This window comes from Nuphar pumila, chromosome 1 (genome assembly GCF_984573655.1).
Source record: "Nuphar pumila chromosome 1, dmNupPumi1.hap1.1, whole genome shotgun sequence".
Lineage (NCBI taxonomy): Eukaryota > Viridiplantae > Streptophyta > Magnoliopsida > Nymphaeales > Nymphaeaceae > Nuphar > Nuphar pumila.
Window position 1 is genome coordinate 12,337,904 of NC_143249.1, and position 5,969 is coordinate 12,343,872.

A 5,969-nucleotide genomic window follows, 5' to 3' on the forward strand; every position below is an offset into this window, starting at 1 on the left:
GGCATTGATGGCCCTAAGAAGCCAAACATGCTTAAAAAAAATACTTTATAATTTGAATTTAAAAAGTAAAAGTTATTTTTTTACTAAAAAAATAATCATGTATTTTTTAAAATATTATTACTTTTAAAGTTGTTTTGATCATTACAATCAAGTAAAGTAAATGTAACTAATGTTAAATATAATTAATTTAATATTAGATAAACTATATATTAAATGTGTGTGCGAGAGAGAGAGGGAGAGAGCTCAAAGCAACTTTGGTCATATGGTTATTGTAGAACAAGCATTGAACATGCCCCGCACGTTGATGTTATGCCAAAAAAGGCAGCTAATTATCTGGGCAGAAAAGCAATCTTTAGAAGCGATTGAGAACCACCACTAAAGCCAGTTTTATGCTTAAACATACACTTGCCACTGATCATGCACCATCAGCGACGAGCACGCGTCTGATCCAACAATGGACGATTTGTCGGTCCATTGTTAAGGGCTACTATTTCTCTCTCTATATATATTTATTTATAGATTTGTTGTTATGTATAGGGGTGTCAACATGTATGGTTTGGTTCAGACCTAGGTGAAACCAGACCTGGCTCAGATTTTTGGGTATGGTATTGAGACTCAACCCTAGTCTAATCAGACTCTCCATAAGAGAAACCATACCCAGACCCAATAAGAACTACATGAACCAGACCCATGCCATACCCAGTAAAATAATATTTTGTATCATTTTTACTTTGAAAATTTGTGAGCCTTAATCAGAACTTGTGTCAGACTCATGTTTGATATAAAATTTCACAAACTATACCTGGCTCCATGTAATAATAAGACCTTCGGGTCTGGACCGAGGTCTTAACTGGGTCATCTTATTTATCACCATACCCGAAACCTATAGGGTTTGGTACAGGTCAGGTCTGAGTAAACCCGACCCGTTGACACCCCTAGGTATATAACCAAAGAGAGAAATGTGTAAGTTTCAGACCATTTATCTTAAAGACTATCTCAAACTCCTTAAAAACATATATGCACGTGTTTTTTACTCAATCTAAACTGGCAAATGTGATCTCAATTATTTATTTAGCAGAAAATATGTATTAATTTAAACATTTTTCATGTTTACATGTGTTTTTAGCTCAACAAAAAACTTAATGGTTTATATTATACCAAAATTTAATTAATTAAAAATCAAGAATTCTTGTTAAATTGATTTTGATTCAATGCATGGTTCTTAATGAATAAGTAATGCTAAACACATTTATTGATTTGGATTAAGTAAAAAAACACATGAAAGTGCATTTGTTAGAGGGGTCATATATATATATATATATATATATATATATATATATATATATATATATATATATATATATATATATATATATATATATATATATATATAACACATAAACACGTTAGTACAAAACCCAAGCATTTGCACGGGAGAGAAAAAAAGGATAAGCGCAACCTCACATGGGATTCTTTCAATGACAATAACTTATTTGTCTAAAAAAACATACATACTAACTATAAAAGCAAAATTATATTCAATATATGGTTATATAAATCCTCTCTCTCTCTCTCTCTCTTTCTATATATATATATATATATATATATATATATATATATATATATATATATATATATATATATATATATATATATGGTTAATATTTGGAGCTATTGAAGTCACAAAACTTTATGAAACTATAGCGCTAGAAGTCATAGGTTCTATATATTTTCGTAGATGATCTACAACATCTGTTTAGTGGGAAATGAGTTTTGAATCATATGATTATGACACATACGCAAGTTTTTTTAAGGGTTTCAAAAATTAACGGTTCACTATGCACTAAAATCTTGACTCAAAAATCATATTTATTTTATTGAAAAACACTATCTAAGGTTTGATCATTAGCAAACAAACCGTCCTGAACACATTTATGTGACTAGATTGAGACGATAAAGCTTGAACCTATGATTTTCAGCTCAATAGAACAAAATATTAACATATATATTGTAAAGTTACGGAGCTCTGGGCGCACCTACTAAAAATCACAGTTTTAGTTTGGATCTTCTCAATCAGACCTTATAGATGCATTTAACATAGTTTATTTGATAGAAATCATATTTTGGATCATGTTTTTTTACATAAAAATAGGTTTTTAAAGTAATGAAATTTTGGTACATTGTGAACAGTTGATTTTTGAAGATCTTTGAAAACCTATATTTATGCTGTAATATAATATATAATACTATATATAACATAATCTGTAATATAATATATTATATAAATAAAATATATATTATATAATAGGCCCGGCCGGTTGACTCGATTAGGCTCATGAGCGAACTAGCCTATATATATGTCCTTGCCCATTTAGTGAGTCCAAACTACTAGCAATGAATTGCCAGGCTGGTCTAACGGTTAGGTAAAATCACTGGTTAGAGGTCTTGGTTAACAGAACAAAAAAAGGGCCTATAAAACGTTTAGAATATTGTGCGTGGTCAGCCGTTAAAGAGGGTTGAGCTGTAGAAGAGCATTCAATGTCCATGCAAGAACATTAAGTCAAGGTCATTTCGTGCCTAAACTACATGCACTTGTATGCCGAAAAAAAACTTTTAGTGGCGCTTCAAAAGCGTTAAATTTTTTTTAACGGTATAATTGAGACCTTTAACAGCATTTTAAAAGCGTGGTAGAGATTTTTTTTAAAAAAAATAAAAGCGATGAACGTCCATCACGCATGCATTTCATTTAGGCACAAAATGATTAAGCAGCTACCGTATATGCTGTGAAAATGAAAGTATTGGTAAACGGTCGATGCGTGCGTGACACGGTACTTTATATCTTTCTCAAAAATGACACGCAAACGCAATGACATATGTTATGTCGGTGCGACACGGTACTTCATATATCTTTCTCAAAATGACACACAAACGCAATGACATAATTAAGTGCCAACTGCCAGCCAAGCCCTGGAGGTCCTTGCCATTTTTCACTCTTAGGGATTTCCATTATATTTTTCATGTCAAATAGCTTGCAGCTCAAATTTATTAATAGCATGATGGTTCAAATTGGGTTAGAAAATATCGAAAGGGTTTTGTTGTAAGAGGGTGCCCATGCCCATTAAATAGTAAAAAAAAAAATTATGTGTTAAAGGTTTTTGGATTGACCCAATTTTCACAACATATTTTTGCTAAGCCAGGGAAAAACCGCCAACCTTTACTCTATTCGAGCTCATTAGTGTAAAATCTGAGGTCCCCCTTTGCTCACCAAGAAACTTTGGCAATATAGATAAGGGTAGAGAGAGAGAGAATGGGTTCAATAGTATAGGCCTCCAAGCCCTCGGTACATGGTCCTTGCTGATCCAAATTGGGTTTTAAAAAAAGGATCCATTAGGTCAACGGATGCCAATAGGTTGGGAATTTTTGACTTTGAGGGGATGCGTGCGCATGCTAACTAAACAGTAAGAACTAAATGTTTTTGGATTAAAAAAAATATATCCATTAGATCAACGGATCAGAACTCGTTAATGCGCATGCCAACTAAGCAGTAAGTAAGAGGTGAATGGTGCGTATAAAACCCTTACTCATATGGCCTATGGGTACGTACATCCATCATGGCAACATACAACCCCCTTCTCCTTCTCACCCTCCTCCTCTCTTTCTTCACCATGCAGCCCTCCCAAGCATACACCACCAATGTCAAGGCCTCCTACTGGTTCCCAGACAGCGGCTTCAATGCCTCTTCCATAAACGCTAAGCTCTTCACCCACCTCTTCTGCGCCTTCGCCAGCCTCGACCCTCAGACCTACCGGCTCTCTATCTCTTCTTCCATGGCCTCTTTCACCTCCACTGTGAAACAAAGCAACCCTTTTGTTAAGACCTTGCTCTCCATCGGTGGCGGGAGCTCAAACGCTTCCGACTTCGCCGACATGGCGAGCAGTCCTGCCTCCCGGAAATCCTTTATCAATTCCTCCATCTCCCTCGCTCGCGCCAACGGCTTCTCCGGCCTCGACCTCGACTGGGAGTACCCCCAAACGGTGTCGGAGATGGGCAACTTCGGAACCCTTCTCGTTGAATGGAAAGCCGCTGTGATCATAGAGTCGTTGATTTCCCTCAAACCGCCATTGCTGTTGACGTCGGCCGTCTACTTCAACCAGACGATCCTTTGGCCTGTGAGTAGGGGTTACCCTGTGGGTGCTATGAGTGTCAGTTTGGACTGGGTTAACTTGATGAACTATGACTACCATGCACCCTCCAACTCCAACACAACAGCAGCTCATGCTGCACTATTTGATCCCACTAGCCGCATCAGCACGAGCTCAGGTATAGACTCTTGGATCAGAAGTGGGCTCCTTACCAACAAGTTGGTCATCGGCCTTCCTTATTATGGGTACACTTGGGTCCTTGTGAACCCGAACCAAAATGGTCTAGGTGCACCTGCAACTGCACCAGCTGGTGAGCCTACCATGACCTACTCTCAAATTAGGGATTTCATTCAACAGAAGGGTGCAACAGTCGTTTACAACAGCACCTTGGTAGTCAACTATTGCTATTCGGGTACGACCTGGATCGGGTACGACGACGTGGAGTCGATCCAAGTCAAGGTTTCCTACGCTAAGCGTAAAGGCCTTATTGGTTACTTCTCATGGTCCGTGGGTGCAGACAAGGATTGGAAACTTTCACAGACTGGTGAGTAAAGACATTGACTTTGATTTTGACTTTCTTTTTTCATATACAAAAGATCTTATCAAATGAAAGGCATGTGTGTCACTCCATGGCACAAAAAGATATGGGTACGGGTACGACCTGATACGTGATTCAAGCTTGACACTCATGTTCGATTTTTTTTTAAGTTAAGGTGGCATGGATTTTTTAATATTTTAATCAATAAAAAACTATTTTGTTGATGTTTGAATATTTGAATATTGTAGTTTTTACTGAAATATTATTAAAAAATAATAAAATAAAATTTAAAAATATCAAATCAATGTCGGTACGTACATGTCACGGTGTCAAAACGTGTCAGATTTATGCCACCCATGAAATGGCATATCATTTTGACATAGCTGTCACTCTGTGGACACGCACGCTTCACCATGACATTGGCCTAGTTCTATAACTTATAGAGTCTGATGATGAGATTTTTTGTTTTGGAATGGTCTAGAAATGTATAGCTTATTGGTTTGACTAAGATATTGTGGTTTGTAGATTGGCTTGTGTACTATGGGATATTATTATGGTGTTGTGCTACCAAACACATATCTTTGATGTGGTGGTCTTTTTTTTTTGCAGCTTATACGACTTGGGGGTACTGAAACGACGTTGGAAAGGGTCCATGTTGCTGAATAAGAAATGGTAAAAGGAAATATGGTGTTTTTCCGATATGTATGTTGAAATAAGATGGTGTCTCATACTTTGAATAAGATATATTGAAGCGCCCATGCATGTTGATTAATTTGTTAAAAGTTCGATTCATATACACTAATTGTCACGTCTAATTAAGAATGTTTGGTCACGATATGTATGATGACCAAAGTGATGTCCCCAAAGGGTTTTTGACATTGAGGGTATGCGACCTAGGCTGTGTTAGGCAGGTGCTCTAGGATTAAATTAATCACATACTAATATTAGAAAAGATTGATGACGAAAGTGATGAGTTGAATGAGTTTTAATATTTGGGTCAGCACTTTCCATGCACAACATACCCATGAATTCAGGTTCAGGTCGGGTCAACACTTTTCATGCACATGCCCAAGAATTCAAACCAGACCTGTTGACAGCTCTATTGGATGCTACAGTTCATGCACTTAATTGCTCATGTTTTATAGCACAAACGTGTAAACTTGTAAATGGGTCAGATTCGGTTTAGATGTAGGCCTTACTGAATTCGATCTTATCAGATCTTGGTAATCAAATGTAGATTATGGAAAAAAGCAATACATAATCTGCATTCGACTAGCATTAAATAGCTA

At 36.6% G+C, this 5,969-nt stretch overlaps 1 pseudogene across 1 annotated transcript; it reads left to right on the plus strand.

Annotated features, from left to right (window-relative positions):
• The first annotated feature begins 3,600 nt into the window (after positions 1-3,600).
• Positions 3,601-4,694, plus strand: LOC149847993 (class V chitinase pseudogene; annotated as a pseudogene). The gene has a single exon (XR_016431377.1). The product of XR_016431377.1 is annotated as a class V chitinase pseudogene (transcript).
• Positions 4,695-5,969: the final 1,275 nt, after the last annotated feature.